The 23,693-nt window shown below is 38.8% G+C and overlaps 1 protein-coding gene across 18 annotated transcripts in view; it reads left to right on the forward strand.

The window, feature by feature from the left end:
- Positions 1-18,676: 18,676 nt before the first annotated feature.
- The window catches only part of KDM4C (lysine demethylase 4C), a 432,339-nt gene continuing 427,322 nt past the window's right edge, over positions 18,677-23,693 (forward strand). For 12 of the 18 annotated variants that reach the window (XM_049634710.1, XM_049634680.1, XM_049634624.1 and 9 more), the window contains exon 1: positions 18,677-19,191. The gene's annotated coding sequence lies outside the window, so the exon portion shown is untranslated. The remainder of the gene's footprint in view (positions 19,192-23,693) is intronic. The other 6 variants (XM_049634771.1, XM_049634751.1, XM_049634724.1 and 3 more) reach the window with 5 other exon arrangements.

Below are 23,693 nucleotides of genomic sequence, written 5' to 3' on the forward strand. Positions count from 1 at the left end.
AATTTAAGAGAGGCCCAAGTAAGATATAATTATGAGGCCTGGCCTCCATTTCATTCATGTTGGCATGTACATCTTTGGGGCAGGCCCACCTGCAGTAGGAACTCAAACATTTTGTGTTGAGAAGAAATGATACACACTGGTACCAGCATTCTTAGGACTTGCTATGTTCACCTCTGTGAATTTGGTGAATGTATCATAATGCAAAGCCATTGGGAAAGCCAGAATAGGGGCTCAGGAAAAGCAGGACACCAAGGTCAAATGGAGAGATTCTAGAAATAATCTGCAGATGTATTGACACAGATTTGGTCCTTGTGTAGATTTGAATGCTGTCTTTTTTTTCCCCTCTCTTTCAAAGCATTTATTGGTCTAAGAACTTAGGATCAATCACAGGTAGCCCCATTCCAGGCAGCCTGAATGCTCATCATTTCTCTCCTCTGCTTCCATTTTATGTCTATGCTATGCCTGGATGTCTGTTTCCTGCCTTCCCAATGTATTACAATTCTTCTATCTTACAATGACTATACATAAAGTTTCTATTTCTGAAAAATACAGTAAGCCATTTTCAAAAATAAAAACAGTAGCTGATGCTACCCCCTCCCCCCCATGAACAGTCTTTAGAGGCATACAGACCTGGGTTCAATCCTGGATTTTGCTGCTTCCTATCAGGAAACTTGCCAAGTTTATTTATCCTCTCTAAGATTCAGTTACTACTCCTGATAAATGGGTATTGTAAGTAAGAAAGTTCTAAACAGTAAAAATGATATGAAATTAAATCATGTATGTAAACCACCTAGCTCAATAACTGCCATATATATATGTCTATCCACATATATTTACATATATATGTGTGTATGTATATACATACATTTCTTAATATATTTCACTTTCTTCCTTTTTACTACTCAGCCAAATTGAGATAATCCTCTCTTTTACATCTGATAAAACCTCACATGTCTCACTTTCTACCTGCCCTGTGGTATTTCTGTAGTTGTCTTATTTTCTCTTCAGGACTACAATATCCTTAAGGAGAGAGGATTGCTTAGAATGTGTGACCCATTTCCCACTCCCTTACTTCTACCTCCCTCACCCTGCATTTATACAAAGTTCTTTATACACAGTATGTTCTTGTTAAAGACTTCTTCAAAACATGGTTAACATAAAAGAGAGGAAAGAAAAAATGAAAAGATAAAAGACAGTTTCATTAAAAAATTGATTGAAGTCATAAAAATGATTCAGATTCTTAATTAATACATTCTCTCTCCCAAATTGCAATGATAAAATATAGCATATAGCTTTTTTTTTTTTTTAAGTTTATTTTGAGAGAGAGAGTGTGTGCGGCAGAGAGGGAGAGAGAGAGAATCCCAAGCAGGCTTTGCACCTTCAGCAGAGAACCCAATGTGGGACTCAAACTCATGAACCATGAGATCATGACCATGATGATATCATGACCCGAGCCGAAGTCAGATGCTTTAAGTGACTGAGCCACCCAGGTGCGCCCCCCTCCTTCCGGTTTTTTAAGAAAGTAAAAACTACTGCAGAAATGGATCTGGCTGTATGGGTTTCAGTGATTGGTGTTTATTTGTTTCTTTTCTCCCCCCATTGAAACCCTCCTAGGTACTTGCCCCCACCTTTTTGATGTTTATTTATTATTTTTGAGAGACAGAGCATGAGTGGAGGAGGGGCAGAGAGGGAGGAAGACACAGAATCCAAGGCACGCTCCAGGTTTTGAGCTGTCAACACAGAGCTCAAACCCATGAACCATGAGATGGTGACCTGAGCTGAAGTCAGATGCTTAACGAACTGAGCCACCCAGTCTCCCCAGTACTTGCCTCTTCTAATTTGGCTACCTGGCAGTGAGGTTTCCAAATATCTCAAGTACCAAAATATCTCAACTCTCACCTACGAAGAGGAAATCGGGATTCTGTGTCAACTGAGTAGGCTGCAGGATTGTAGAAAAAAACCCTAATTAATTTGTGACCCAGAAAATCCTGTCTAAAATCTGCCATCTAGTGTGGGCTTTACAGAATTACGTGTTATTGGACACATTAATCCTATGGTTAATTCTTCTTCCCTATGGATATGAAGTTTGAAATTTTAAATTGTCCAACAAAATGATCAAAAATAGCATTAAATTTGGATTCCCATTTGGTTTTAATTATCGTTGTATATAGAGATAGAGACAGAGATAGAGATACTAGATAGATATATTGATATGCCAAACAGAGCTCTTGATCAGCATGGTAATGTGGTACAGGAAACCTTTAAATATAAAAATTACCTACTAATGAATTTTTATAACTGGTAATAAAAACAAGGAAACACATTCCCCTTGTTTTCCTTATTACTGGTAAATGTCATCCCTGATCGGAAAGTGTGAGTTTGTTGAGTACATTCTATTGTTCTAGGCTCTTTACCTACCTACTTTAATTTCATTTAAACCTCATCTTTTGCTTTTTGAGTTAAAATATTACAATACCCATTTTACATATAAGAAAATTGACACCTAAAAGATGAAGTAATTGGTCTTCTATCACAGCTGGTTAGTAAAAGCAGGATTTGTACACATTGCTGTTAACTCATGCTCATGCTCTTTCATCTACTCCATAATGCCTGTTACAGTTTTTGAAATATTGAAAATAGTGTACAAACCTCCACTATGTAGCAGTAAACCCCTCTTTCATTTCTGATATTGGTAATTCATGAGTTCTCTCTTTTTTCTTTTTCAATCTTGCTATAAATTTATCAATTTTTTTTTATCTTTTCAAAGAACTACTTTTGGTTATATTGATTTTCTGTTTTCAATATTATTTCTGCTCTTGTCCCTTCTTTTCTTCTGATTGCTTTGGGTTTATTTTGTTCTTTTTCTGTTTTTCTTTTTTTAAGTTTCTTAAGTCTTAAGGTTTAAGGCTTAAGTATTAAGGCTTTATTTTTTTTTTCTAATATAGGCATTTAATGCTATAAAATCTCCCCTAAACACTGCTTTAAGTGCATTCTACAAATTTTGTCATATATTTTCATTTTCCTTTAGTTTAAAATACTTTCCAGTTTCACTCAAATTTCATTTTCATCCAAATTAAAATCTTTTTTAATTTGAAATTTCCTTGATGTATGAACTATTTAGAAGTATGTTGTTTAGGGGCGCCTGGGTGGCTCAGTCGGTTAAGCGTCTGACTTCGGCTCAGGTCATGATCTCACGGTCCGTGAGTTTGAGCCCCGCGTCGGGCTCTGTGCTGACGGCTCAGAGCCTGGAGCCTGTTTCAGATTCTGTGTCTCCCTCTCTCTGACCCTCCCCCGTTCATGCTCTGTCTCTTTCTGTCTCAAAAAAAAAAAATAAACGTTAAAAAAAAATTTAGAAGTATGTTGTTTAATGTCCAAGTGTTTAGAGATTTTTCTGTTATCTTTCTGTTACCAATTTCTATTTTAATTCCATTATGATCAGAGAATATAGTTTGGATGATTATTTTTTTAATGTCTGTTTATTTATTTTGTGTGAGAGAGAGAGCATGTGCACGAGTTGGGGACGGGCGAGAGAGGAAAAGAGAGAATCCCAAGCAGGCTCCATGCTGTCAGTACAGAGCCCAATGCAGGGCTCAATCCGTGAGATCATGACCATGATCTCATGTGATCACAAACCGTGAGATCATTTCCTGAGCCAAATTAAGAGTCAGATGCTTAACTGACTGAGCCACCTAGGCACTCCAATTTGAATGATCCTAATCCCTTTACATTTATTAAGATTTGGGGGCAGGGAAGTTGTGGGGGGAAATTTATTAACATTTTTTTAATGTTTATTTATCAAGAGAGAGAGAGAGCATGAGGGAGGGGCAGAGAGAGGAGAGGGAGAATCCCAAGTAGGCTCCATGCTATCGGGGTAGAGCCCAACAGCGGGCTTAATCCCATGAACCATGAGATCACGACCTGAACAGAGATCAAGAGTTCAACTCTTTTTTTTTTTTTAATTTATTTTTGACAGAAGAGAGAGAGACAGAGCATGAGTGGGGGAGGGGCAGATAGAGGGAGACACAGAATCTGAAGCAGACTCCAGGCTCTGAGCTGTCAGCACAGAACCTGATGTGGGGCTCGAACTCACGGATGGTGAGATCATGACCTGAGCCGAAGTCGGACGCTCAACCGACTGAGCCACCCAGTCACCCCAAGAGTTCAAGTCTTAACCCACTGAGACACCTAGGCACCCGTAAGATTTGTTTTTATCACATACACACCCACATACACACACACACACACATTTGTTTTATCACAAATCTTTGATGGATGTTTCATGTACACTTGAAAAGGTACTCTGCTGTTGTTGGATAGAGTATTCTGTAAATGTCAATTAAATCCAGGTTAATAGTGTTCAGTCCTTCAGTGTCCCTGCTGAACATCTGTCTACTGGTTCTATCAACAAGATAGGAATGTTGACATTTCCATCTATAGTTGTGTGTTTTTCTATTTTTCCTTTCACTTTTTTTAGTTTTTACTTCATATATTTTGAAGCTTTGTTGTTAGATGCACCCACATTTAGGATTTTTATGTCTTCTTTATGAATTGAGTCTTTTATCATTATGTAATGTTCCTTAGTGGTACCTAGCTTCTGAAATGACTCCTAACGATTCCCAACTCCTGTTACTTGCACCTGTATGTAATCGTCTCCTCTTGAATATAGGCTGGACCTGGTGACTCACTTTTAATGAACAGAGTATGGCAAAAAAATGATGAGCCATCTCTTCCAAGATTAGTTTTATAAATTATTGTCTTTTTTTTTTTTTTTTGCTTGCACTTTCTCTCTGGGTTTTGTTTGTTTTTGTTTTGTGCCCGTACTCTGATGATGACATACCGTGAGCAACCTTATGGAAAGGCCCATATGGCAAGGAGCTGAGGGTGGCTGGCCTCTGGCAAACAGCCAGTGAGGAACTGAGGCCCTCACTCTAACAGCCTGGGAACAACTGAATCCTGCCAACAACATCATGAGTGGGTTTGGAAGCAGATCCTTCTTTGGTTAAGGCTTCAGGTGAGACCACAGCCCTAGCTGACCTTTGATTGCAGCCTTGCTAGAGACCCTGAAGCACAAAATTTAGCTAAGCCATAAGGAGATTCCTGACCAACAGTAACTGTAAGATAATAAATGTGTGTTATGGAGCACTTGGGTGACTCAGTTGGTTAAACATCTGACTCTTGATTTTGGCTCAGGTCATGATCTCACAGTTGTGAGATGAAGCCTTGCATCTGGCGCTGAGCTGAGCGTGGATCCTGCTTGAGGTTTTCTCCCTCTCCCTCTGCCCCTCCCCTGCTTGTACTTGCTCTCTCTTAAAAAAAAAAAGAAATAAAATAAAAGTGTGTTGTTTTAGGTCACTAAATTTGGGGGTACTTCATTATATAGCAAGAGGTAACTAATATACCTACCTGGTAATTTTCTTTGCCCTGAAGTCTACTTTTGCCTTTAATATAGCTGTCCCAGCCCCCTTTTCTATTAGAGTTTACATTTCCCCCCACCCTTTAAATTTTAATGTATCTATATCATTATATTTGAAGTGACTTTCTAGTAGACAGCATATAGCTGGGTCATGTTTTTTAATTTATTCTGACAATCTCTTTTAATTGATGTGTATAGAGCATTTAGAGTTGTATGATTATTGATATTTAAATTTCAATTCCTTTTCATCATTTTATTATTTGTTCTCTTTATTTTCTCTGTTTTTCATTCCTTGGTTATCCCTTCCCTACAATCATCTGGAAAATTAGAACAGTTTTTGATATTCCATTTTAATTTACTGATTGCATTTTAGCTGTATCTTTTTGTATAGTTTTGTGGAGAAGTTGCTCCAGAGATTTTGATGTACATACTTAACTTTTCGGTTTCCTTAGAATCAGTATTTTATCATTCAAATGGACCCACCATTTAGGTTCTTTTACCTTTCTTCTTTTATGTTATAGTTATCTTATATATTACATCTATGTATATTGTTTCAACAAATTCTCTTAGTTTCCTTTTATCTGAGTATGTCTTTATTTCATCTCCATTCCTGAAGGATGTTTTCACTTGATACAGAATTCTGAGTTATCATCTCTTCTGTTTTTTTCTCTTTTTGGCACTTTAAACTTCTAAAATGAGTTTTTTAATGTTTATTTATTTTTGAGAGAGAGAGAGCAAGTGGGGGGGGGTGCACAGAGAGAGGGAGACAGAGGATCCCAAGCAGGCTCTGTGCTGTCAGCACAGAGACCAATGCTGGACTCAAACTCACAAACCATGAGATCATAACCTGAGCCAAAGTCAGATGCTTAACCAACTGAACCCCCAGGCACCCCTCTTTTTGGCACTTTAGCCCTGGGTGTCATATTTAGGAGATGAATCACTGGGTTTTACTCCTGAAGCCAAGACTATACTGTGTTAACTAACTTGAATTTAAATTTAAAAAAAATCTTATACTCCTTCTGCCTCCACAGTCATTTGAATCTTTGTTTATCTATTTATTAGTAATACATTGTTAGTCTCTGGCTATCTTCAAGATTGTCTTGGGGCACCTGGGTGGCTCAGTCAGTTGAGTGTCCGATTTCGGTTCAGGACATGATTTCAACAGTCTGTGAGTTCAAGCCCCACGTCAGGCTCTATGCTGACAGCTCAGAACCTGGAGCCTGCTTCAGATTCTGTGTCTACCTCTCTCTCTGCCCACCTCCCCCCCCGCCCCACTCACGCTCTGACTGTCTGTCTGTCTTTCTCTCAAAAATAAACTTCAAAAAATATTGTCATTAGTTTTCAGCAATTTAATTGCATATTTAATTCATGTTCATTTGTATTTTTTAAAAAAAATTTTAACATTTATTTATTTTTGAGACAGAGAGAGACAGAGCATGAACGGGGGAGGGTCAGAAAGAGAGGAAGACACAGAATCTGACACAAGCTCCAGGCTCTGAGCTGTCAGCACAGAGCCCAACGTGGGGCTGGAACTCATGGACCGCGAGATCATGACCTGAGCCGAAGTTGGACGCCTAACTGACTGAGCCACCCAGGCGCCCCTCATTTGTGTTCTTTGTTTAGGGTTTGTTGACATTGAATCTGTAAGTTGTCTTTTGCCAAATTTGGTAATTTTTTAGAAAAAAAATATATATAGTAACACAGTTTTTCTCCTCTTTTTCTGAAACTCCAATGACGTGAATGTTAGTCCTTTTTGTACTGTTCATAGACACATGAGGTTCTGTTCACTTTTGGCTGAGAAGGGATTTCTTTTTTCTCTGTTGTTCAATTAGGATAATTTCTATTGATCTGTCCTCAAGTTCATTGGCTCTTTCCTCTGTCACTTACATGCTTCTGTAAGGTGTTTTTGTTTACTTGTTTAGTTTTTGTATTTTCAGTTCAAATTTTTAAATGTTTTACCTAATTTGTTTAAAGAATAGTACTATCTGGGAATGCAAGCTGGTGAACCCACTCTGGAAAACAGTATGGAGATTCCTCAAAAAACTAAAATAGAACTACCCTATGACCCAGCAGTTGCACTACTAGGCATTTATCCATAGGATACAGGTGTGCTGTTTTGAAGGGACACATGCACCCCCATGTTTATAGCAGCACTATCAACAATAGCCAAAGTATGGAAAGAGCCCAAATGTCCATCGATGGATGTATGGATAAAGAAGATGGTATATATATACACAATGGAGTATTACTCAGCAATCAAAAAGAATGAAATCATGCCATTTGCAACTATGTGGATGGAACTGGAGGGTATTATGCTAAGTGAAATTAGTCAGAGAAAGACAAAAATCATATGACTTAACTCATATGAGGACTTTAAGAGACAAAACAAATGAACATAAGGGAAGGAAACAAAAATAACATAAAAACAGGGAGGGGGACAAAACATAAGAGACTCACAAATATGAAGAACAAACTGAGGGGTTGCGGGAGGGAAGATGGGCTAAATGGGTAAGGGGCACTGAGGAATCTACTCCTGAAATCATTGTTGATATGCTAACCAATTTGGATGTAAATTTAAAAAAAATTTACAAATTAAAAAAAAAAAAAGAATAGTACTATCTTCTAGTATATTTGTTTTCCAATTTCTCTTTTTCCCTATGTCTCATGACCCATTTTCACTGCCCCAGCTGGGTAGATGCACAGTTGTCTGCCAGCCACAGCTGGCATTAGCTATGGTAAACTATGTGCTCAAGTGAGATATCAAATCCAGTAAAGAATTTACCACAAGTTTCCTCTACTTTATGTAAATTTTCACCTCTTCTGCAATGTCTGTCCAGATATGTTTCTTCTCAAAGTTTAAATCTCTCTTCTGAGATGTTTGAATATATACATCTCATTAGGGCAGTTTAAATTTTGGGGGAAGATGCTTTAGTTTTACTTCAAAGTTCATTATACACTATCAGAAGCCTTAATTTTTATCCTTTTGATAAATTATAGTTATTTTATATTTGAATGTTTGGGCTGTTGCCCTCTGGCTAAGAGGGTGGCTGGGAAATGACTGCTTCTCAAGATAACATGCGAAAAGTATCCTCTTCATCTTTTTTTAACTTTTTTAATGGAGATATAAGTGGCATATAACATTGTATAAGTTTAGGGTGCATAATGTGTTACGCAACATAATTTTATATATAGTGGTGAGAACATTTAAGAGGTAGTCTCTTAGCAACTTTCAAGTTATAATACAATATTGTTAACTATAATCATGATACCATGTATTAGATCATTAGAACTTACTCATCTTCTAATTGCTGAGCTTGTTCCCTTGGACTAACATCTCCCCAATTCCCTCACTCTCTTTCCAAATCCTCCCCCCGAAAATTTCTATTTTGTGTCTGTTTATATTTTCTATTTCTTTGCTAAGAGTTTCTACCTTTCCATTCATTTCAAGAGTGTTTGCCCTTACTTCTTGGCAAACTTTTTAATAATAGCTGCTTTACAGTCATTGTCAGGTAATTCTAATATGTATACAGTCTCAGTTTTGGCATATATCCATTGTCATTTCCCATGTAAAAACCAAGATTTTCAGGGTTCTTCTTAAGTCAAGTAAGTTTACTTTGTATCTGAGAGATTTTGAACGTTAATATTGAGACTCTGTGTCTTATTTGAATCCTATAGACTATGTTGATATTTTTGCTTTAGCAGGCCTGGGGGGAATATAATTGTGGGGGCAGGGAGGGGCAGGTGGATGATAAACCCAACTCAGTTCTCTGGTACTGATTTCCGTTGTTCTGCAATTCCAGCTATTATTTACTTTTCATTGTCTTCAGACTATTCCACACATTCTATCTAGGTTTTTTAGCTGGATCAGGGGAAGAGAAATAGTAGAGTGCAGTTACTACTTTTTACCCTGAACCTGAACTCACTGTGTCTTTTTTTTTTTTTTTTACAGATAAACTTGATGCAAATTTGCTGAACATCTACTACCACAAGGAATGACCAATAATGTTAATATTTTTTTGTCTTAAACCCAATCCTACATCATTAATTGTGTGAAATAAAGCCACCATAGAAACTCCCATATCATAGAGTATCATGGGGACTTAATTTTTTCTAATTACTGATGTAATATGTGTGGGGTTCAGAGATTTTGAAAAATATAGGCAATATGTAAGAGGAGCCATTGCTAAAATTTGGTTATAGAGTTTCTAAGATTTTGTTCTTTGTTTATATGTACAGATTTTAAGCAAATGTAGAAACATATTGCTTTGTTACTTTTTCTTTAACATAATAATACCGTATATTGACCAGTGTTTTCTGTGACAATAAATACTAATGTTTAATGTTTTCATTTATTTCTGAGAGAGAGAGAGAGAGAGAGATTGAGAGAGAAAGAGAGACTGAGCACAAGCAGGGGAGGGGCAGAGACAGAGGGACACAGAATCCGAAGCAGGCTCCAGGCTCCGAGCTGTCAGCACAGAGCCTGACGTGGGGCTTGAACCACAAACCATGAGATCATGACCTGAGCCGAAGTCAGACGCCCAACCAACTGAGCCACCCAGCGCCCCCCCCCCCTTTTTAAGTAGGCTCCATGCCCAGCATACGGTTTGAACTCATATCCCTGAGATCAAGAGCAGATGCTCTATTGACTGAGCCAGCGAGGTGCCCCAGATTTATCATTTTTGACATTGTGCCATATTTGCCTTATCTCTCTCTCCCTTTCTTTCTCTCCATACACTCTCTCACACACACACACACACACACACATTTATGTTTTTTCAACCATTTGAGGCTAGGTTGCGTAAGTCATATTTCCTTTCCCCTGAAAACTTTAGTGTATTTCTAAGAAAAAGAATATTTTCTCACACAACTACAGTACAGTTACCAAACTTAGGAAACTTAACATTAATAAAATACTTTCATTTTATCAGTGCTCTATAGTTGTATCTGCTCTACACTCTATATCCCAAATTAATTGTCCTAATTCCATTATGACATTTATTATTTTTTTTGTATTTATTGGTCCAGGACTACATATTGCATTTAGTTATTATTTCTTTTAATCTTCCTTTGATTTGGAATACTTTTCCAGTCTTAGTCTTTCATGACATTAGCGTTTTTGCAGCATACAGCTTAGTAGTTTTACAGAATGTGTTTCAGTTTGAGTTTGTGTGATATCCTTCAATAGGATGCTACATCTAGATCTAAACAAGAAAAACGAAGCTGAAATAGCATCAATCACGAATATGGCTTTCATCAAAAGATATTCTTGTAGAAAAAAATTGTGCTACCAAAGGATCACCCAATATGAAAATAACAAGGGATCAAGAGGAATAAACAACACAGCTGCTAATTAATCCTTTAAGTATAGCTAATGAAATTAGGTCGACAGAAATGGTTTTGTCAGTGGTGGGGGCTCCTGCCTTTTCAATGGTGTCACGTTGTGTAGGCAAAGCTATATCTACCGCATATACAATTATCATGGGCATCTTGACAATTCAATGTATATCCATTTACTGAGTTAATGAATGACAAGGATTACCCAGAATTGGCATCTTTAGTCTTACGGTTATTTTATTTTGTTGTTTGTGTACTCGTTTTACAGGAAGCTAGAACAAGAAAAAATACAAGATTTTCTGCATTCTATATGGAATCTGTGGCTAATCTTTGTTCACTTGACAAAGTGGATGTAGACCTAGTAGCTAAGAGATTCATTAATGTAAAATCCTCATCACCTCTAGGAGGTGGAGTGGGGAAGCAGGCAGGCTTCTGCAATCTCAATAGGGACAGTCTTTGGAAAAACTTATTTCCAAACGTAGAAGAACTCAGGATCTAGTTCACATTTAATTGAAAGGAAAAAAACTAAATTCCTGAAAAGATGTCAGAATCTCAACAAAGGCTTCACAAACTAAGAAAGAATTCACTTGAAGAGAACAGCCAACAAAATAGGAATGCGTCTCTCTGATGAAGGTGCTGGCTAAAATCAAGAAACAGTAAAAAAGTAATTTAAAGCCAGTGGAAAAAAAACACTTGTTAGGGTGTAAACTAAGAAGAAAATATAAAGACATCTGTAGAAAAGCTTTTTAAGTTCATAGAAAAATAATGAGTAAGAATTCAGTAAACCTTTTAAAGGTAAGATAGCTCTTAAGGAAGCTATAAACCATTGAAGAGAAAGTTATATGCAGGCTCTGTCTTGCTACAGGAAGAGGAAGTTGGATGGAGCAAAACATAAAGCTCAGGAAAAACTGAAAATACATCAGAAGTCTCCAATCAGAGTAAAGAATCTCTTGATTATAAAAGTTATGATGCTAGAGTTTCAATAATTTTTTTGTGCAGTTTGATTCTGAAACTGAGGGAAAAAGTAATAGGGATGAAATTGTATTTTCTGAATTAGACAATGGAGAGCTGGGGAATCACCAAGGTGAGAAAGTGAAAGAGAAGACAGCTCTATCAGTTATCTATTGCTGCATAACAACCCCAAAACTTAGTGGTTTAAAGCATTGGTGATTTATTTATTTATTTATTTCATGATTCTCTGGGTTAGCTGATAGTTTATCTGCTGGTGTTGCCTGTATTCAGCCAGAAGGTGACTGGGCTGAAAGACCAAGGTAGCCTCACTCATGTTTGGTAATTGGTGCTAGCTGTCCATTGGGAACCTTAGTTCTTTTACATGTGACCTCCTATTCTCTAGTAAGCTAAGCTGGCTTCCTTATATGATGGTCTCAGGGTAGCATCATAAGAAGATGAAAACAGAAGCTGCAGTGTCCTTTAAGACCCAGCCTTGGAAGTCACATAACATCACTCCTGCACATTCTGTTGATTAAAGCAAGTCACAAGATCAGCCCAGTTTCAAAGGTTGGGGAAATAGACAACCTTTTGATGGGAGGAAGAGTAAAGTCACATTGTATAGGAACATGGGAGGAATTTGTGGTCATATTTTGTATTTCATCACAACATGGAATGGATATGACAAAGGCCCAAGCTACATTAGCATTAGTTCAAGGAGAGAAACCATTTATGACTTTAGCTGACCGATGTCGATCACTCATGATTGAAAGAAAACGTAAGGAAGGTGGAACAGGATACTCGTTCATTGTAGTCATTTCGAGATCCCTAGAAAATGTATTACAAAGCTGAGAAGTGAACTCATTAATCAGGCAGAATATGTTACTGGAAGAATGTGAGCAGAAAAGGAAGATTAGGAGTAGTCAGGCACAGAGAAAGGGAAATAGAAATAAACTGTAGAATATGAAAATACATAGCAACATTTTATTCTGCACAAGGATGCCCATGATAATTGGATACTTGTTTGTGATACAAAGAGCTGTTACTGGAGAGATGAAGCAAACCACCTTTCTGAGACAGAAATTGATAAAGGAACAAGTGAAAAGAAGTTGGTAATACTCTGAAAATCAAGGATTGTTAAAGCAACTTCAAGAAGACATTTTGAGGTCTCTTTCCAACTAATACATTAATTTCGTTTCTAAAATGTCAAGTGCTTTGTTTCCTATTGTAATCAGAGACTACAAAAATAGCAATACCAGAGCTCATGTCTCCCTCGGTGAAGGGATCTCTTAAGCTCATTGCCCAAGGGCAGAGGGGTATATTGCCCCTTGATGATGAAGGATATCCTGTGAAATTATAGGGGCTCTATGACCATTAATGGAAGAGATGTGCTTAGACTGGAACCCTGATGCAGTATTAATCAGTAGCCAAAACAATTCCTCCCCATCCACCACAATGGATAGCTTAGTTGACTCTGGTACAAATTCCAACCCTTCTCAGATATGCCCATCACAAACCACCAGCTGGGCTTCTACCTCCTCCTGGTCAGGTTGGACCACCTTTCCCACTTCAGGAACATTAAAACTTTCCTTCTAGCCCCTATTCATGGAAGGCTGACACCGCAGGCCTAAGATAAAACATACCTGGTCTCTACCTGAAATAATGGCCTTGTTCTATAGTTATTAAATCTGTAAACACTGATCTCCACCTTTTATCTTTAGCAATATGCTTTTGATACTTACAAAGGATACTGCTCTAAATATGTATTTTGATGCATATATACATGTATTTCTGTTGAGTATATACCCAGGAGAGAAATTACTAGGTCACAGAGTATGTATATGTTCAATTTTAGCAGGTAATGCCAGTTCTCCAAAGTGGTGTTAAGTACTTAAAAGATATATGACCATATAAACAAAAGCGGTCTGTCTTTCATTTAAGATTAACTTGGAGACCCCAAAGCAATTTTTTATGGGAAATAAGAATTAAACTTTGAAAAAGTGAAACAAGGTATACGTATGCATCAAAAAAAACATTAGAATTTTTTTGATTATGATTGGGATGAAGTCACAATAATTTCTCCACCAAATAAACCCTTTCCTCTCTATAATTCCCATGAGAATACTATTTCCTAGCATATTTCAATAATAGCTGAATGACATAATTAATAGTTCTTCTCTACAGATCGGTTTAGTGCACTGGAATCTATTTGTTCAATACAGTGGAAATTATATGGTGTTTAATGGTTAGATATGTAATAAGATACACTTATTACTCCAGATAATTTTGTTCTGGGGCTTTAGTATATCTCCCCAGTAAACTCTCTGGTCTACAGACTAACGCAGTTAGTTAACACACAGTTGGCATTATCATCTGCTGTCATCAATGGACCTGCTGCCTTCTTTACTATCTGAAATGATTTCAGCAAACTGATGTGAGAAAATATTTACAAAATCATCCCCTTTATATTTTAAAAATTTTAATATATTCTTTGCCTGCAACTAAAAAGGGTTAGAAATATTAGTATGTTTATAATATGGCTGGAAAAGCCAAAAAATAACTTATGCTAATAAAATTATTACAATGGATTCTGAGTTATTGACAACCCTGATTTAAAAAAAAAAAAAAAAAAGGAAGGGACACCTGAATAGCTCAGTCAGTTAAGCATCTGACTCTTAGTTGTGGCTCAGGTCATGATCTTTCAGTTCCTGAGACTGAGCCCCATTCAGGGCTCTGTGCTGTGAAGAGGCAGAGCCTGCTTGGGATTCTCTTCTTCTCTCTGCCCCTCCACCAGTCATGCTCGCATTCTTTCTCTCTCAAAATAAACTTAAAAATAAATAAGTACAAAAAGGAAAATATCCATGTAAAAGAAACAGAGTTAAAGAGAGGGAAAAAAGTCTTTCAGTTACTGAAATTCTTTTTTTTTTCCAGTTGCTTAAAATCATAAGTGTTGATAGAATTAAAAGGAAAAAGGAGCTCAGTTCCCCATCTACTTGTTTTTGCCTTCAAGTTTTCCTCTTTTCTAATACAACAAAAATTGTTACAGGAAAGGAAGGGGAAGGTTGAGAAGTTTTACCTTTTAATTTATCAAGCTAAAACAACCTGGGTGGTCCATTTGTCAAAAGGTAAGAAAGGGGATATAAAACATAAACAAAAATTAACACAGTAAATGTTGAAAAGTCTTTTAAATGTCACACATATAAAAGTGCACACATCATAAGTATATAGCTTGATGAACTACCACAATTATTGTCATCTGGGTCAAAAATTGAGCATAACCAGCATCCTAGAGGATCCCAGTTGCTTTGCCCCCTTTCTCTTTCTCAAATGCAGCCATTATTTTGACTTTTAACACCATAGAATAGTTTTATCTATATTTAAATGTTACATAAATGAAATCATACAGCACATATGATTTTGTGTCTATCTTCTTTCACTTAACACTATATTTGTGAGATTTAGTCATTCTTTTTTAAAATTTTTTATTTATGCTTATTTTTGAAAGAGAGAGAGAGAGAGTGAGTGTGAGCAGGGAGGGACAGAGAGAGAGGGAGACACAGAATCCGAATCAGGCTCCAGGCTCTGAGCCGTCAGCACAGAGCCCGATGCAGGGCTTGAACCCACGAACTGTGAGATCATGACCTGAGCCAAAGTCAGATGCTTAACCGACTGAGCCACCCAGGAGCCCCTAGCCATTCTTTTTTTTTTTTTTTTTTTTTAATAAATATTTTATTTATTTAAGTAATCTCTACACCCAAAATGAAGCTCGAACTCACAGCCCAAGATCAAGTCACATGCTCCACCGACTGAGCCAGCCAGGCGTCCCTAGATTTAGTCGTTCTATTTTAGATTGTGGTAATTCATTTCTTTTCATTGTTGTTTAGTTTTCCATTGTAAAAATATAGAAACATTTATATCTTTATTCTACCATTGATGGCTATTTGGATTGTTTCCAATTTGGGACTTCGTAAGTATAAATTTTCTCCTACATGTCTCTGGTTTATATGTATCTGTATTTCTATTGGTGTGTATGTCTATCCACATCATCACTGATGTTTGTTGCTGTCTTGTTTTTTTTAGCCATTTTTTTGTGGTGTATTGGTATTTCATTGTGGCTTGACTGTGCGCTCCATGAAAGCAAGGCCACATCTGTCCTGTTCATAGTGGTGTCACTATCCAATATTGTTTATAAAACATAGTAAATACTAAGTGGTAATAATAAATAATAATAAAAATGAGGATTGATCGAAACAATTACACTCAGAGCTTGCAACTTTAGCTTATTATTTATTTTTATTTGTTAAAATGAATAGTTTTTACATTGTGTTATGATTTGGATGTCATAAATCATTTCCAATGTTTTCCTTAATGTGAAAAACAAACTACCTCACTGTTCCCTTGACACCCTGCCCTCCCAAACACACATACATGCAAATTTAAGGCAATAGCCCAGTGAGAAGTAGAAGCCCTAAGGAAAATATGGCATATCTCCCCTTTAATTTTATTCAAATATTTTGATAGGAAAGTTAAATAATTTAACTGCTAAGTAATTTTAAGTATTTTTCTTACATTGAAACAAACACATATATAATGGTATTCAAATTGATTGAATATTGTACTTACATAGGAGTCCTGCATCACCTCAAAGTCTATCTGTATACCCTTAGCCACCATACTCTTCTTAGCCATTGTGACTCCTTTAGTGGAAAAGACTGAAAAGCTTTGATATGATGGGGAATTAACGATGTGTTTCAATTGTATGGGATCATGATTCAATTTTTATTTTAGGATAATTTTGGCTTGCACTACAGAAGATGAGTTGGAGGGGAAAGGGGGATGAAGAAGCACTGGAGGAAGAGATAGCATTAGGAAAATATTGAAACACATTATATTATAATAATTCATTATATTATAATAATCCAGGTAAGAGATAAGTTGACCTAAACTTCAGAGCACTTGACACAGAGAAGAACAGGTACCAAGATTTCTTGTATTAGGTATTCACTTTTATATTCACAATGACCCTTTAAAACATCATTTAAATGTCTAATTATTGGTTAAGGTTTGTACTATGCCTGCATAAATAACATACATATTTGATAGGATAAATAGAAATGTTAATGAGCACTGCTATTATTTAATTCCTTATATTTGCAAAAGTGTAGTGGACTTCAATATATTCAAAATTAGCTATTATTTAGTTGTGTTTCAATTTGCTGCCTTATACCTAAAGAAATTTACAACAGCTGTCTGTGAGGTGATCTATGTAAGTTATAAACATAACAAACAAGCTTCAAGGGAAATCTTTGTATCCATTGTGGAATTCTAGCTTATTGCAGTTGGAAGTTTTAATTGGACCTAAGTAAATTAATCTACTATAGGGCTAAAATGTTAACTATCCTTGTAATTCACAATATACAGGTGTTTGATATACCAGGGACTCAACACTGCCATGAATCCATTTGATTTTTCCTTCAATTTCCCAAACTGTAAAGTCCTTAATAGATTCACAGTGCTTTCCAGCTTTCGAAGTGTTTTGGCATTTTACATTATCTTCCTTGATATTCAAAAATGCTTGGAAAATTCAACAAGGCTGGTATGTCACCCCAATTTTTCAGTTTAAAAAAAGCTCTGAGACTTGATTTAATGTGTTCCACAAATGTTATTTGTGTAACATCATGCACCTGCATACTGTAAAGGGACTGGAATTCAGATTTCTGGACTTTCCTAAGGACTCTGGTTTTTAGTAGCTGTTTGACAAATTTCTTAAGCTCTATACTCCAGTTTTCATATCTGAAATAAGGAGATAATATTACCTAGTCATTGAATTATTATCAGGGTACATTTAGTAAATATTTGTTAAGCACTTAAAAGCAGTGTCAAGTTCACAGTAAGCTCTAAATAAATGTTGGATTATATATTTATTGTTTCAGCATATCCAACTGACTTGTAAGGAGAGTTGGTATCCTCAAAGTACACACATTTGGAAAATTTCCAGTTAAGTGTATAATGTTAGGCAGGTTCAGACGTGTATATGGGTAATAGAGCATAAACTTTGTTTCTAATTTAATAACTAAAGAAATGTGGTGGCCCATTAATCCCATTAGCCTTGTTTAATTAACCACATTTCATCTGACCTCGATATGCTCTTCCCAGAGAGAAAAGACTTCAAGGGTGTAGTGACTTTTTATTTTAAAAAGCAGAAATCAGTAGATTGTAATAGAAACAGTATATTAGCCCAAGTGTGCTCAGTAGTGTAAAGATCCACCCAATCTTTCTTAGCTGAGAGGACGTTACGGGAAATGCTACAAGGGACCCAGCTGGGTACTCTGCAGGAAGTTAAAAAAAATTGTTGAGTTTTGCAAAACATCTGGTGTCAGCCATCTGTCTTTGGTAGTACAGAGGCTTAAGGTCTGTGTGGTTCCGTCTGACACCTTGGAAGGCGGAGTTACAGCGCAGAAGTAACAAATAGTACCAAGCTAATTTAAGTAGGTTCTCAGGGGTCCGGAGACACTTGCACTTCCTGTTACTACAATTCAGGCCAAACTGCTGTCAACCCCTAGTTTGAGAGATTCCCCCAGACTGGATTCCTACTGTGGCCACCCTCAAGTCTCCTCAGCTCCAGCGCACACCTGGGCGGGGGCGGGCTGTGCTCCACCTAGGTGCTTGGAATATGGGACAGTTTCGCTCTCCGAGGCAAACAACACACTCTCTTGCTGAGAGTTACTCGTTAAAGGGTTGGCAGGTGGACCCCTTGGCCCACTCGGGATCTCCCATTATTTTTTGGAGGCTCAGGTGCCCGGGTCCGTAAGACGCTGTCATTGCCACCCAGCCGCGAACCCAGACATCCTAGCCAGGCTCCGCGGGGCATTCTGAGGCCCCACCCATGGCAACGCCACTCTGACGTCCGCGCGCCGGAGGCCGCCATAGGCCCGCATCGCGGCCCAGGACGACGACGTGTGGTGCGTGTACTCCATCAGTTCCAGCCCTGAGGGAACCCGGTAGGCACTTCCGGGCAAGGTTCTGTGCACCTGTTCCTTCCTTCTGGTTAAGTGTGTTCCTCTGTGGGAAAAAGTGGACATGCCCCTCCGGAGAGAACACGATGTGTGATAGCTAGCAAGCCTAGATTAAGAACAGCTCGAGACCTAATCCCAAAGCAAGAAGGCGCCGGGCATCTTTAAGCTGTTTGGAAGTTCACGTGACCCAATAAGTGCCGGGCCCCAGTGGTCACGTGACAGCGCGCGCGCCCTCGCGCAGGGAGAGCCGGCAGGCGCCGTGCGCGCGCCTTCGCCGCTGCCTCCCTTCTCCTCGACGGGAGGGTGAGGAGCTGCGGAGCGATCAGGCAACTGGGGTCCGGTGCGCGTGCGCAGCGAACAGCTGTCACCCAGTGCGGAACAAGTCTTCCAAATTTCCCAAATCTCCCTGGGCCGGAGGCCACCTTCTTCCTCCTCATCTTCCTCCTTGGGGTTGTATCTCCGTCCCCACCCACGCGCCAGGTAACCGCTTTTCCCGAGTCCGGACGATGGGGATGGTGGGGGAAGGGGCCAGGGCTGTCTCCTCGGCACTGCCCCTCTCTGCGCCGGGCCGCTGGGGGTGCCGGCGGCCGGGGCAGCGGAGACGCCGGGCAGCAGACGCTCGGTCCCCGGCCGCCGCGGCTGTCATGTCGGGGAGTGGCCAGCCATGGTCGCAGCGGAGGAAGGCGGGAGCCAGTGACAGTCCGCTCCGGCCCTCTCGGGGGTTCGGTCCCCGCGCTCGCCGTTCTCCTGGGGGCTGGAGTGCAGGTCGCGCTCCTTGGGGCAGAGGAGCGCGCGGGTGGTCCAGGGGTGCTGACTCCTTTCCATTCCCCTCCCAGCCTGGTCTGCGGCGGACTCCTGGGAGGCACGGCCTGCTGCACCCTCGGTGCCATCTCTTCTCTGGGACTGTCACGACCCAGGGGGTGAAGGCGGGGGCTCCTCTCCAGAACACCTCACCGCAGGCAGGCAGCCTCTCTCCCGGGTTCGTCCTCAGTCCCCGTGCTGTCCTTTTGATTTTTCCCTCAAGGGGCCATTTCTTCCCGCAGTACCTGAAGCCACGATGTGGTGTAGACAGTGGGTGCTTAATAAATGATTTGGATCGCTTCGCGTGGAATGCCAGGCACGCAAGACGTGGCATAGGGTGGGGATGTGGAGGAGGGAGGCAAGCAAGCTGTGGCTCCGGGTTCGAGCTTCGCTTTTTCCTCAAGGCTTAACCCAGTGGAACCTGCAGGGCTCAATTCAGATGCTTTCCGGGTAAACTCGGACCGGGTCTTCCCCTAAGCTGCACGGTGCAGGTCTGCACGGGCTGGCTTTGGTGGTGGGCGATGCCCAGGAGGGGTTTTATTTGGTTTCTGCTCCAGCAGAAGAGAGGGCAAACTTTTTTTTTAGCACATGGTAAATTACACCACAAGGTGATTTATCAAGCCCTGCTTCGGAAATGTAGGTTAGAAGTTGGCGTTGGTTCACTTTTATTTTGGTGAAAGTTTCTGTTAGGCTCAGTTCCACCTAGTTCGGACCAAATTTTGCTCTATTACACCCACTTGATTTTGCAGTAATTTTCATTTTTAATTTTAGGAAATTCGGCTTCGCTGTTTCTATGGTAACAGTAACTAATACTATAATTTCGAAGTGTTGTGGTTGAAAATTAGTGGCTTTAATTCTTGAAGGTCCATTTTTGCTTTGAAGCACTTGGTTCTTCTTTACGATCATTACTCAAATTCTGCCTTGCTGGTCTCCTCCCAACCCCCCATGCTTTGTTTTGGAATGTATTACACGGCTGTTCCGGTTTTTTAGGCCCCTCTTTCTCCCAATTTAAGACGTTATGAAAAGTTTGCACATAATCTTTACAACACTCCACGAACTTGTAGTAAAATCCAATTTAAATCGGAGACTTGTTTTGTTTAATTAGCAGATTTTAATCGGTTGCTTTTCTAAAGTTAAAAATATATGTTTTAAACCTTTTTGTAGGTGTACAAATGCTTTTAAAAATGCCTAACCTTTCTATAAGAATGAAGATTTTAAGAAACTGAACAGGTACATAATTTTTAAAAAGTCAGTTAGATGTAAACTTCAAATTAAGAATAAAAATCTGGTATTTTGAATTCTCTTCTTGACACCTTCTGAATCATCCAGAGGTAGGTTAGGTGCATAACTAATCTTGGGGTAGTCTGTGAATTCTTCCTTTTCTTTCTTTTTCTCATTATCTTGTCATTCTCTCTTGACTGGCTTTTCCTGTCTGTTAGAATGTTAGGGCTTTGAGAACAGGTTCTATGTTTTTTTCCCTTTGCTGTATTTGTGGCAATTTACCGTGATATGTGGGGTGCTAAAAATATCCTTTCTCTTTTTAAATAATTAAGATGTAATTCATATACCATAGAATCCACATATTTAAAGTATACAATCCAGTGGTACTACTATCACCGCAATTAACGTGAGAACATTTTTAAATTTTTTGTTTGTTTGAGAGAGAGAGAGAGAGAGAGAGAGAGAGAGAGAATGCAAATGGAGGGGGGAGAGGAGAGGAGGGAGAGAGAATCTTAAGCAAGCTCCATGCATAGTGGCGGTGCAGAGCCTGATGTGGGGCTCAATCCCACGACCCTGGAATCATGACCTGAGTTGAAATCAAGAGTCAGAGGCTCAACCAACTGAGCCACCCAGGGGCACCAATGTGAGAGCATTTTTTATCACCTCAGAAAGAAACCCTGTTCCTATTAGCAGTTGTCCTTTTCTTTCCAGCTCCCATCCTCTCTAGCCTGAGGCAATGACTAATCTGCTTTCTGTCTCAATAGATTTGCCTATTCTGGACCTTTCATATAAATATAATCATATAATATATGGGTTTTTGTGACTGGATTCTTTGAGTTAGCATAACATTTTCAAGGTTCATCTGTCGTGTAGCATCTGTCAGTACTTTATTCCTTTTTATGGCTGACTTATATTACATTGTATGATATATTACTTTTTGTTTATCAGTTGATGTGTTGTTTCTAGTTTTTGGCTATTATGAACAGTGTGCTATGAACATTCGTGAACTGGTTTTAGTATGGATGTATGTTTTCTTTAATCTTGGATATAGACCTAGTACTGGAATTTCTGGGTTCAACATTTTCTCTTGAGTGAATGGATGAATGAAGGAGTGATAGTGTTGAGAGATACTCTCTCCAGGCCTTTGAGGGGCCTACTCTACTTCACTACCAAGTCCACTTCTAGAGAGGCCAGAAGTCTTTGTGTGGGGCTTTGTCCTGAGGATACTGGTGTGTTTTACTTGTCTGGATGTTTTTAAGATCATCCCTTTATGTTAGCCTGGTTTTTCTTCATACAGCTAATGATTATTCCCTTGATACTAATTTATTTGTTATATACTTGTTAGAGATATGGTGATAAAACAGGTATATTCCATATTGTCATTACACTCAGTTGCTAATGCAGGTCTTTCAGTTTTTTAAGATTTATATATTTTTGTTAATGTGAATATTTAATGCTCCTCTGCCCACCTCCATTTCTAATATGAATTTCTTGGTAGTTGTGCAAGAGTTAAAGTCACTTTTTTCCTTATTTGCTACCAGTGTAGAAGGTTGTGTGGAACCTAAAATACAAATTTAAAATATTGGATCACTGTCTTTTTATTCCCTGCACACCCCCAAAGATTCTCCTGTTTCTCGACCCTCTATACCCTTTGGGGGAGAAGATGCTGATCACAGAAGTCTGCACTTGCAGGGTCTAACCCTTTCCCCACCTAAGCAGTTGCAACAATCCAATCCTCCTTTTCCCAAGGATCAAGTCCTCTCAGCTCTCTCAGTAAGGCTCTGCCCAGCCAGTCTCCTCCTTCCACCCAACTTTCTCCCCAGTGCCCTGCTGACATTCTTTTTTTTTTTTTTTTTTAAATTTTTAATGTTTATTTAACATATCTCTCTACATCTCTCTACATATTGAGAGATATATAGAGAGAGAGCAGGGGAGGGACAGCGAGAGGGAGGCACAGAATCCAAACCAGGCTCCAGACTCTGAGCTGTCAGCACAGAGGCCAATGTGGGGCTCAAACTCGCAAACCACGAGATCATGACGTGAGCCAAAGTCAGACGCTTAAGGGACTGAGCCGCCCAGGCGTCTTCCTGCTCACATTCTTGTTCCCTCTGCCTGGACTGCTACCCTGACCTGTGCATCTTTATCTGGTTAATTCCATTTCACCCTTCAGGTAGCTCAGCTCAGTTGTTGCTTCTTCAAGTTAGTCTTCCCTCAATACTGTACATTAGCCATAGCAGCATTCTGTAATCTCCTTCATAGTCTTAAACAATTATATCATTAGTTGTGGATCACTATTTACTCTCTACCCCCATGTATGCACAGAAAAAGTTCTGTACAAAATGTTGAAAGTGGTTAGTTACTTCTGGGTGATGGGCTTATGGGTTATTTTTCTCTTTTGTTTCTGTGTGCATTTTCTGAATTTTCTCCCATGTATCGGTATAACTTTTGTTAACAGGGGGAAAAAATCATCAGTAATTGCTTTTTATTTTCATAAATTTTCTTCTAACTTTTGTTTGTTTTAATAACCTAGATGAGATTTTACTATAGCTTTAAACATCAAACTTTTATTACATTTTGATTCTTTTTCATATCTAGGGGTAATAGGGAATGGTGAGCATATTTTACCATTGGTTGTCTAGGGATAGAATTTCTGGTATTGAAATTTAGCTGATTCTTAGGGAACAGAATCTAGTTCTGATACTATTAGGGTATGATAGAGTAAATAACTCCTTTCCCTTTTTTCCCCGAGAAATATCCTTGCTATACATTTGTATGTTTCATAGTACAGAGTTTTTCCTTGCACAATTGCTTATTTGGGCTATTTGTCGTATTTTTGCTGGGTAGTTTATTCTGCCTAGTGGTGGGTATATATTTCTTCATTAGATATTTTAACACCTGCTGTGTGTCGTGCTGCTATGTTAGATGTGGAGCATACAACAAGTGAATATAATAGACAAGTG

This window comes from Panthera uncia, chromosome D4, assembly GCF_023721935.1.
Source record: "Panthera uncia isolate 11264 chromosome D4, Puncia_PCG_1.0, whole genome shotgun sequence".
In the NCBI taxonomy this organism is placed as follows: Eukaryota; Metazoa; Chordata; class Mammalia; order Carnivora; family Felidae; genus Panthera; species Panthera uncia.